Consider the following 11824-nt stretch of genomic DNA (forward strand, 5'->3'; position numbering starts at 1 on the left):
GGCACTGAACATATCCCTCCCTGAGACCACATGGAGACTTCTCCAATCAAACTACAAATATAGATGGAACTCGTCTCACATAAAATATCTGGGGATAAAAATCTCTAGAATGTATTCCTCGCTATACAAAACTAACTACCCCCACCTATTTAACCAAATTAAGAGAGATTTAGAGACTTGGAATACATACCAGATCTCCTGGTTTGGCAGAGTCGTCTCCGCAAAAATGAATATTCTCCCCCGCCTATTATACTACTTTCAAACCCTCCCAATCCCAATACCACTAGCCGAACTAAGGCATATACAAACCCAAATCATGCACTTTATATGGAAGCAAAAGAAACCCAGAGTCCCGAGATCCGTGCTCATGGCAGCAAAGACACGAGGAGGACTAGGAGTACCCGATGAGGTCAGGTACTACCACGCAGCCCAACTCAGACAGGCAGTGGTTTGGAACAATCCCCCGAATTCAGCCTGCTGGCTGGAAATAGAGGCCAGTTACGTTTCCCCTATCCCCCTCCCAGTACTATTATGGTCCCCAGAACATAAGGAAAAACTCCCCCAGAGATTTGAACTAGGAGCAATGAAATGCACGTGGTCTATCTGGTCCAAAAGTAGAGGGAAATATGGCCTAACTTCATCCCCCTCCCAACTCACCCCCATACTTGGGAACCCTGAATTCCCTCCGGGATGCTCCCAAGCCCAAATCGGTCTATTTCAAGGCCTACATATTAGCACGGTTGCGGATCTGCTAGAGAATGATGAAGCTCTGTCCTTCCAAGAGCTCAAAGATAAACTAACAGCCCCCCACCTCCCCACATTTGCATTCTTACAGTTAAGACATTTCCTTAGAGCTCTATCTCCGTCCTCAAAATTCCCTCCCCTGACCAAATTTGAGTCCCTCTGCCGAGTGGGAGAATATCAGAAAGGGCTAATTACGGCAATATACAGGATAATAGAAAATTCCCTTCCCTCACCCACACATGCCTATATGCAAAGATGGTGTACCGACCTAGGCATATCATTAGACCTTGAGGATTGGGAGGACATCTGGGAGGCAGCCCCCAAAACTTCAATTTGCTCAATTACAAAAGAAAACATATACAAAATACTATTTCAATGGTACCTGACCCCGAGTAGATTGAGCCAGATCTTCCCCGGCGCAACTGACCTGTGCTGGAGAGGATGTGGACAAAAGGGTGACATGGTCCACATTTGGTGGACATGTCCCGAGATCCAACGGTTCTGGTCCAGAGTCCAGCGACTACTGGACGAAACCCTGGGCCTGGAGGTTCCCCTGGACCCTCTGACATACGTGCTGGGCAGCCCAATAGAGGACCTTCCGGCCCCCGCGGCCAGGCTGACCTCTGCCATACTTACGGCGGCAAGATGCTCGGTGGCGGCGGCATGGAAGCAACTGAAAGCACCCTCAAGGAGGACAGTAACAAACAGAATAAATATAGTAATGAATATGGAAAAATTAACTGCCATGCTAAAACAAAAAATGCCACAATTCTATAATACTTGGGAACCCTGGATCAACTCTGGAACACTACCCCCAGATTAGGCCCAATAGACAAGTAACTTACCAACAGAAAGTTAGGAATACTGGAAAAGATTAACTCTCCTCCTCCCCCCCCCCTAAAAGGGAAGCGAGAGAGAAGTGCACCTACCCCCACCCCCCCTATGCTCCCCCCCCACTTTTGTCGTTCCCACCTATCTCCCCGCCCTGCGTCTTCCCCAGTTCTGCTTTCCTTATCAAGATCAGAGAAAAAGGTCTATGGAGACTTTATATTCATCCCACAGTCACGTCCAAGAACCCTCATTCTGTACTGCACCATAACGACTGTAACCCATGTATGTAATGTTATATGCGTGTCTTCAATAAAGGAAAAAAAGATTAAAAAATAAATAAATAAACATACAATACAAGCTGTTATTATTCCTGTATGTATATCCGTAGGGACATAAATAAATACATGGGCATTAAATGGACATCCAAAAAAAATCGCTGACAAAAAATAAAAATCAAAACCTGTAAAAGTAAAATAAAATACATTTCTTTTGTTTACTTACCATTAGATGACCCACTCACTGAATCCCGGGGAACCGGATGCTCTCGAACCAACAATCCAACAACAATCCACAGGTAACCATAAAATAAAAAACCATTACAATCCAAGTGTGTGTCTTCTTACTTCTACTGCTGCTGCGACAGCTTTTATTTTAAAACTTCTCGGAGGCGAAGCGGTTGCATTTTGTAAACTCCACGTGCTTCACCGCACACATGTCGCATTCATGCCGCAGTCGCGCCGCCCAGCATGGTGGGTAGGCCTCCCGGTGGGTAGTGGTTGAGGGTGGTTAGGCCTCACAAGTGGTGGGTGAGGGAGGGTTAACCCCTTAATGACTATAGCGGTTAATGACCGCTAAGGTCATTAAGGGGTTAGAGGACATTACATTGGCTCTTTTTATTCTTTTGTATGTTTTGTAGCACCCGAGGGGGACATGGGCAGGATGAAGATGAGGATGAAGACGGCCTTCATCGTGGGTGCCTGGAAAAGGTAAGTGCAATATGTATTTACTGTATTTATTGTGATTTATGTATTTTAAATGGGCAAATGCATTATTATCCATATGTGGATAATAGTAATTTTTCCCATTACTGTATTGTATGTGTTAGGGGGAGGGGGGGTTTGTGTGTTGTATATTGCAATGTTTATTGGGGGCAATTGTCCCCAATAAACATGCTATTGTGCCTTAACCTCTTCATTGCCTTAGCGGATAGCCGCTATGGTAATAAAGCTGCTTTAATGTATTTTTATTAATAGTGTGCGTTAGCAGGGGGTCTCCTGAGCTGAACCGCATTGATTTCTGGCTCAGGGACCCCCTGCTTCCTGAGTTACAGGCCCTGGTATGGAGCATCGGTGCCAGTGTCGCCGCCATCTTTATAGCGTCCACGTCGCGTCATGGGGTCTCTGAGCCAGAAATCAATGCGGTTCAGCTCAGGGGACCCCTTGCTCCCGCACACTATTATTAACATTTACATTAATGCAGCTTCATTACCATAGTGGCTATCTGCTACGGTAATGAATTATTGTTTATTGTTGTGACGTGACGCGAAAGCTTTAAAAGTGCAGGGGATACCGGCACCCCATAACGGGGCCTGTATCTCATGAAGTAGGGGGTCCCCGGACCTGAAACCAATGCGGTTTAGCTCAGGAGACCCCCTGCTCATGTACACTGTTATTAAAATGTATATTCTTAATGCATGATCGCCTGTAACAGCCGTGCATGGGGATGCAGAATCTCCATGCAAATGTTACAGGTAGCTTTTTTTTCTATCAGCTATCGCACTTGAACTTTAAGCACGATAGCAGGGGGAAAAAAAACCACGTATCATCTGGCAGATTTGAGCACGGCTGATCCCCAATGCGCTGAACTCCTTAGTGAATCACGCCTCCGGCTTCACTTTTTAGCGTCCGTGAATTTTTTTTTCACACCAGCGCTAAAGTTCACTGCTTAGTGCATAGCCCCCATAGACTGGGGCAATGAGATTAGGCAGGAAAAATAGGGGGAAGGCTAATGATCAACTAAAACTACCAGCTCATAAATCAAAGTGTATCAATAAATGTAAATGGTCACCCCCTGACGAAGTCCGCTGTCGCGGACGGAACGCGTAGGGTCTGACATCATTGTACTCTCGTGGTGATTCCGCGCTACTCTGAGGGACTTCCTGCACACTTTTAGGTCTTTTGAGGTGCTTGTATGAGCTAGATGCCCGGCAGAGGCTCCCGAATTGGCTCCTGGACTCGCGCCATTTCCATCTGGCTTCAGCTTCTACTGTGGTTGAGACGCAGCTTGTGGTACATCCATCTGCCCTTGCGGTCACAGTGAGTCTCGGTGTGCCTGCACCTTCCATCTGCATGAGCTGGCTAATCCAGGCTCTCAAAGATACCTTTATGTGAACTTTCTATATGTGTATCTTGTAAGCGTGTATTGCCTTCCATTTTATTATTATTAAACTACCATCTTCTATACTTTGAAGATAATGCATTAGGGGGTGCGCTTTTCCTTTTCTTTTCTCATTTAGTACTTCCCTGGTAGTGATTCTCCCTTTGGATTTGGCAGCCCCCCAGCATTGGATTTGGCTCTTGAGGTTTCTCCCCTGTTCTAAGACTGGACTGAATATTTTTTGGACCTTTCTCATTCTGCTCATTTAATTCATCTGCATTTTGGTACCATATATCTACTTAAGATTTTTTATGTGTTAGGACATTTATTTTGTATATTGCGCTGTTTGGTGTCTTTTATATATATATATACACACACACACATGTCAACACACACACTTTTACATCACTAACATTCAGGGACCATTTAACACCTCTAGCCATAAATCACATCTACACACGGGGGAGGGACAAGCACAGATAACATTCCAAAAGACACTGTTTTTAAGTAAACCCGTTGCTTGCTTTATTCATTGTAACACTGCCGGAAGAAGAGATCAGTGTACCTCGAAAGCTCGCACAAATAAAAGCATTTAGTTTATTATTCGTTTAAAAGCATTTTCGTCTATTCATTTTTGACCCCCTAATTCTGTTTTTGACCCCCCAGCTCCGTTTTTGACCCCCAGCTCCGTTTTTGACCCCCTCCAAACACACACACACACAGTGATACACACACAGTGACAGACACAGTGACACACACACAGTGACAGACACAGTGACACACACACATAGTGACAGACACAGTGACACACACATAGTGACAGACACAGTGACACACACACAGTGACACACACACTGACACCCCCCCTTCCACCCCTGCCTTCCCCGCCCCTGCCTTTCCCCCCCTTTCCCCCCGCCCCTGTCTTCCCCCCCACCCGTGCCTTCCCCCCCGCACCTTCCCCCCCCATCCGCGTCTTCCCCCACACCTTCCCTCCCCCAACACCTGCCTTCCCCGCCACCCCTGCCTTCCCCGCCACCCGTGCCTTTCCCCCCGCCCCTGCCTTCCCCCCGCACCTGCCTTTTCTTCCATGTTTCTTTTCAACATCATTATACAACCTTTCCACCAAATAGTCAACCTATTGTTCCCCTATTTATAACTAATACTACCTATTACGGATTTACATCCCGGGCAACTCCGGGTATATCAGCTAGTATATATATATTTGCAATTTCTTGAATGCCTGCCACATCGGATAGTGAGTTGTATGATCTAGAACATTATGAAACCCACTGTTTGGACATAATTATCTCTTCATAAGCCCTCATCGCAAGAATAGACCTTGAACTTAATTTATAAATCATATCATGATTTCTTCCCTTTTTGTAGATGAAAGGTTAAGAATATATGTTTATAAGTGTAACGGTTTTTCTCCCAGCCGGTGGGAGATTTTGCCTTTACTACGGTATATGGTGCACATACCTGCTGGCAACAGGAGGGCTGAGTCATCCGTCGATGGTAGTGGGAACACAGGACCAGGCTTCTGGGGTTCATTCCCCACATATCTCTTTAGCAGTGCAGCGCCTCCATGTGCCGTGGGCTCCAGGAGCTGAAGATGATCTCCCATGGTAGAATTTATTACCTCTCCCCCCAGTAAGGTCACGCACCAGGCAGGAGGTATAGTATAACAAAATACCCTTTTTCATGAGATTATTATTTTATCTCAGCCTAACTGGTAGGAACGTAGGAATCATTCTTTTTGTTTTTCTATAAGTAAGGCCTATCTTTTTACCTGCAGCAAACTTCTATAGGGAGGAGCGCGGTATTATGTACAGTTTCTCACAGGAGGTATATAACAACAGGAACGTTTTATTCACTCTGTACAGCACAGTTACACAGCAGGCTTCTGCCTGATGCAGTACTCTCAACTCTTACTGAATGATGGTCCCTGGACTGCCACTACATGCCAAGGGCACCTGCAGCCGCCCAGGGCTCTTCCCCACCTCCCTAGCAGAGGCATGGTCTACACTTACTCTCCCGCGGAGGGAAGAGCACATGGGAAGGCCCCCTGCGGCGTGTTCCTTCCTTACCTGTTTACTTCTGATCGCCGCCCTCTAGCTGCGAGTCAAGATCCTGTGTGTTTAAGGATTCCGAAGCAAACGACGCCATCTTGCTTCCTGGCAAATCCTGCCCTCCTCCTCCTGACAGGAAGTAAGCCTCTCTGACTTTCTCATTGCTTACAGCTGCTGCTTCCTTTAAATAGCACTCAGTGTCTACCTGTCTGGGTTCCTGCAAGTCCTACCATTGTATGCTGCTCCTGCCTGGACCTCCTTGGGATCTTTACTCATCTCCTGTGGATTCTGGAAGACTGGGACAGTCACTCAATTACTACTGAGGTTAGTTTGCTGTCGGTAGTGTAGGTACCTGCTTAGTAGGGTTCACCTTGATGTGGTGGCAGGCTTATAATTCCTTGGCCAATGGATTAGACTAAGAACCCTTATGTTTATATTTAGTTTTGCTGCACTCTTCAGTTATTGGCACTATGCCTTTAAGGAGGCTGGACGTCCTCCAGGATGCACTCCACTATTGTGATCTACTGGCACTCTGTCCTTAAGGAGGCTGGACATCTTCCAGGATGCACTCCACTATAGTGACCTTGTACTTTGGATACTACCTCCCCTGTTTCTCACATGTGGCTTCCAACAACCCCCGCGTTGGTGTCTGAGAACGCATGCACTCCCGCTCTGCTGTCAGAGCATGCGCGCACATGCAGCTGGATCACTCGTGTCTCTGAGCCAGGCACCGCACCTCCGGACGCGTCGCGCATTCTCCTGCGTGCGGCGCGGTCATGTGACGACGTGCGCCGATCCCTAGCTGCGCGGCAACTCACTCCCTTCATCTCCCCTTCGGCCTCCCCACCTCGCTACCGGGTCCTTCCCCTTCCCTGCGCTTGTGTGGAGAGCACAAGCGTCACACAGGCTCCCAGTTGTGTGACCTGTCTTCCTCAGAGGGGGAAGGACACTCCAACATTTTATGGTGGTTCTCCCTTTAAGTACTGCCAGGAGGAGGGCACCAGGTCTGGCTCATGATTGGTCATGCCCGGGCCTGATGTCACCGCCTCCCGCAGTCACTCAAATGTAGCTCATCAGAGGGGAAAAACCCCATAACAACTACTGGCAAGGCCTGCTTATACTAGGACTTACTGCCAGGAGGGAAGCAAACTAGTGGCCACAGATGACATGGCTACATTCTCCCTCTGGTGGATTCCCAATGACCCCACTTGGGTCCTAAATTTTCGGGTCCCATCGTCGAATGAAACTTGAACAAAACAAGATAACAACTTCACATAATGGTTTATAACATCTACATATATACATGATAACACATTTCAAGGAATACAGTACATACAGTTTTATTGGCATGTATCACCCAACGTGTCTGTATGTGCAGTGTTCGACAAATCACCCAAAAATCTACTCGCCGAACAAAAAATCTACTAGCCCCGCTCCTAGTCCCGCTTTTAAAAAAAAAAGAATAAATTCCTAGTAAGAACAACATTCGTTTTTGACATTAGTTTATTTATTGTATTACATTATACTACAATTAGTCCTTGTTACGTGTGTGTGTGTGTAAATGTCGGATTTAGAAAAAAAAGCCAGATGTGAATGACTAGTTTCCTGAACCCCATAACTAGTGCCTGGACACCCCCGCGTCACAATATCTAAAGCAGCAATCCCGCCTGGGTCGACAAATCACCCAAAAATCTACTTGTCAAACCAAAAAATCTACTCGCCACCTAGTCCCGCCCCCACCCCTAGTCCCGCCCCTAACCCCGCCCCTAGTCCCGCCCCAACCCCACCCCCTAGTCCCGCCCCCCACCCCAACACCGCTTTTAAAAAAAAAATACATAAATTTTATAAATTCCTAGTAAGAACAACATTCGTTTTTGACATAAGTCTATTTATTGTATTACATTATACTACAATTAGTCTTTGTTACGTGTGTGTGTGTGTGTGTGTGTGTGTGTGTGTGTGTGTGTGTGTGTGTGTGTATATAAATGTCGGATCTAAAAAATTAAATCCAGATGTGAATGACAGTTTCCTGAACTCCTTAACCAGTACCTGAATGCCCCCGCTTCACAATATCTAAAGTAGCAATCCCGCCTGGGATCTTGACTGATCCGCAGTTCCTCAATGTCCAGGTACCCTCATTCTCGCAATGTTATACATTGGAGGGGAGGTTTTCTTTACCTGTCTTCTGGGTTAGTGGGGATTCAGATGTCTTCCGTGTGAAGCTCGAGAGTTAGATCTGGAAGAAAGCAGTATAGGTTATTTCGGTGTAGGTATAGGGCAGTTAAGATATATAGGGTAAATAAGAGATCCAGAGTGTGTGAGAGAGAGAGAGTGTGGGTGAGAGAGAGAGAGAGAGAGACAGAGAGAGAGTGGGTGAGAGAGAGAGAGAGAGAGAGAGAGAGAGAGAGAGAGAGAGACAGACAGACAGACAGAGAGAGACACAGAGAGAGAGAGAGAGAGGCAGAGAGAGATAGAAAGACACAGAGAGAGCGGCACACACACACAGAGAGCGACACATACACACACAGAGAGAGAGAGAACACACACAGAGAGAATGAGAGACAAAGACAGAGCGACAGAGAGAGGGAGAGGGCGACAGAGAGAGGGAGAGGGTGACAGAGAGAGGGAGAGGGCAACAGAGAGAGGGAGAGGGCGACCGAGAGAGGGAGAGGGCGACCGAGAGAGGGAGAGGGCGACAGAGAGAGGGAAAGGGTGAGGGCGACAGGGAAAGGGTGACACAGGGAGAGGGTGAGGGCGACAGGGAAAGGTTGAGGGCGACAGGGAAAGGGTGAGGGCGACAGGGAAAGGGTGAGGGTGACAGGGAAAGGAAGAGGGCGACACAGGGAGAGGGCAACACAGGGAGAGCATGAGGGTGACACAGGGAAAGGGTGACACAGGGAGAGGATGAGGTTGACACAGGGAGAGGGTGACACAGGGAGAGGGTGACACAGGGAGAGGGAAAGAGGGTGACACTCACAGACTCACAGACACACACACACTCTCACAGACACACTCACAGACACACACTCTCACAGACACACTCACAGACACACACACTCACAGACACACACTCTCACAGAACACAGGGAGAGGGAAAGAGGGTGACACACTCAGACTCACAGACACACACACTCACATACACAGACACTCAGTCAGTCACACACAGACACTCAGACACACACACACACACACACACACACACACACACACACACACACACACACACACACACACACACACACACACACACACACACACACACACACACACACACTCACACTCACACACACAGTCACTCACACACAGTCACTCAGTCACACACACACACACACACACACACACACACACACACACACAGTCACTCAGTCACACACACACACACAGTCACTGTCTCACACTGTAACACACTCTCACACTGTCACTCTCACACTGTCACTCTCACACTGTCACTCTCACACTGTCACTCTCACACTGTCACTCTCACACTGTCACTCTCACACTGTCACTCTCAGACTGTCACTCTCACACTGTCACTCACCCGCAAGGCAGCGGGTCGCACATGGCAGCAGTCGGGCCTCCGCACGGCAGTGGGCCCTCCACACGGCAGAAGGGCCTCTGCAAGGCAGGGGGGCCTCCCCCCCTCCAGAGGCGGACACCACCGCATTACCCCCCCCCCCCGAGGCGCTCTCTCTCACACACACACTCCTCCCCCACCCCCCCTCCTCTCCGCGAATCTCCAGCCCCACGCGGGCAGCAGCCAAGGGAGCGCCGGGGACCAGGGGGGGAAAGGAACACCCCCGCTACCACCTCCCGTCCAGCGGGGGCAGCGGGGTGGGGGGACGGGGAAAAACTGCAGCCAGCCACGGGGACCAGAGAAGAAACACCCCCGCTATCACCTCCCGTCCCGCGCGGGCAGCGGGGGGGACGGGGACATCGCGGCAGGCAGCAGAGGGAGTGCGATAGGCATGGGGAGGCAGCATAGGGAGTGCGGGAGGCATGGGGAGGCAGCAGAGGGAGCGCGGGAGGCATGGGGAGGCAGCAGAGGGAGTGCGATTGGCATGGGGAGGCAGCAGAGGGAGTGCGGGAGGCAGCAAAAGGAGTACTTACTTCCAGCAAGATCGATATGGTCAAGCGTGATGCGCGGTCTCGTATAGAGCCTGGCCGCGCGCCCACAAAGCCTGGGAGCGCGCGCCAATCAGCTGTCAGGTAGGGGGAGTTTTTTTTTTTCAGCGCGAGCAGGGAAAATTTTAAAACACAAACACTTGTGCTGCTTGGGCCAATAGGAGCTCGCCCAGATGTTAAATCCACTCGCCCCGGGCGTGCAGATGTATAGGATTGTCGAACACTGTGTATGTGCATACAAAAAGTCCCTCCCACATGCTTTCTTACTAGTGCTCCAATACTGTCAGGCACTGTTACTGAAAATATCCTCTTATGGTGGTCTGCACATAGCATGATCCACCTGGCTAAAAGCAAGAGTATAACGATATTCGTGGTAGCATACTGAACACCCACAACTAGGCAATACTTTAGGCATGGATGCTATGGGTCTGGGAGTGTCATGCCAGGACAATTCTTTAAAGCATTCCCCATGGCTGTCATCCCCTCCTGCACTATACCAGTTCTCGTCAGAGACCTCAGAATCCCAGTTCTCTCTAGAACTATTGGACCCCCAATTTTCCTCAGAACTATCAATCCCACCCATGAATCTTGTGAAGCATCTCATCCCTTTCCCATGTAGACAGAGTAGGCGATCCCCCTAATCCCTCATAGGACTGGTACCCCACCATGATCTCACTATACCATGGTGGTTTGGGCATAGGCCTATGGGAAAAGCAGAAGTCGGAACATCCGGCCACACCGAAGGATTATCGGTCTCAGGGGCCAAGGCCATATCAGCCACGGCAGCGGCTGCTTGTAAACGGGCCAAATGTTAATTCATGGATTGGAGAAATGGCAAAAACAAAATGACTAAAATCAGCGCTAGACCTATATATAAACAGTGCTGTGCACAATAAATTGCAAATGCAGCCTAGTGTTCTATAAGGGGAATTATCTCTAAAATTCCCCAAATCAATAGTGAAAATACAAATATAGAAAAAAACCTGGCGCAGAGTGTACAAAGATATTAGTGAAAGATTAATTATAAAACAATACAATATCAATAAAAAAGGATATAAGTGATGAGTGGAGTCCTTTCTTTCAGATGTTTGAATGATAAGTGAACTCAGTTCCCAAAACTTGTGAAGCAAGCAGGGGGGGGGGGGGGTTCCTTTCTGCTGCAGGCTGTTATCCTGTGATGTGTGATAAAAACCATGGACAAAACATTGCGCAGTATTGTTTCAGCAATCGATTCCCCCATGTATAGCTTCAACCAGTGCCTACTTACTAGATGCAAAGCAGGCAGCATGCAGTGGACAGAATCTGTAAACTTCCAAGCCCAGGCGTTTTCAGGCTAGCACGAACCCCACGTGGTGCACCGTTTCTGGATGGGCTCAGATAGAATATCCTTCTCTGGGTGATGTCATCTGTCTCCGCCCCCGTGGAGCTATAGCAGTACTCACTGGAGCAGGAATCCAAGGCTTCTCATCCGCCTCAGCGATCACCGTAGCAGTGGCATCATCGCCAGAAGATATCGCGGGATCCTGTTGCAATCCCAGGACCCGCACCGGAAGGGCGTCGACAACCGGCCGTTGCGTAGGGGTGCTGTCTTTGTCTTTTTCAGCTTCCGCTGCATGGACATCGGCACCAGAAGGTACCTCCATCTGTACTGGAGAAACCCTGGATCGGCTTCCGGACATCTC

The 11824-nt window shown here is 48.7% G+C and overlaps 1 long non-coding RNA gene across 1 annotated transcript; it reads left to right on the forward strand.

Moving 5' to 3' along the window:
- The first annotated feature begins 1948 nt into the window (after positions 1-1948).
- LOC142492035 (uncharacterized) lies at positions 1949-4117 on the forward strand. The gene is made up of 3 exons (XR_012800684.1): positions 1949-2149; positions 2492-2561; positions 3748-4117. It is a non-coding gene; the product is annotated as an uncharacterized LOC142492035 (long non-coding RNA).
- The last annotated feature ends 7707 nt before the right edge of the window (positions 4118-11824 follow it).

The sequence above is a fragment of the Ascaphus truei genome, chromosome 4, assembly GCF_040206685.1.
Source record: "Ascaphus truei isolate aAscTru1 chromosome 4, aAscTru1.hap1, whole genome shotgun sequence".
NCBI lineage: Eukaryota > Metazoa > Chordata > Amphibia > Anura > Ascaphidae > Ascaphus > Ascaphus truei.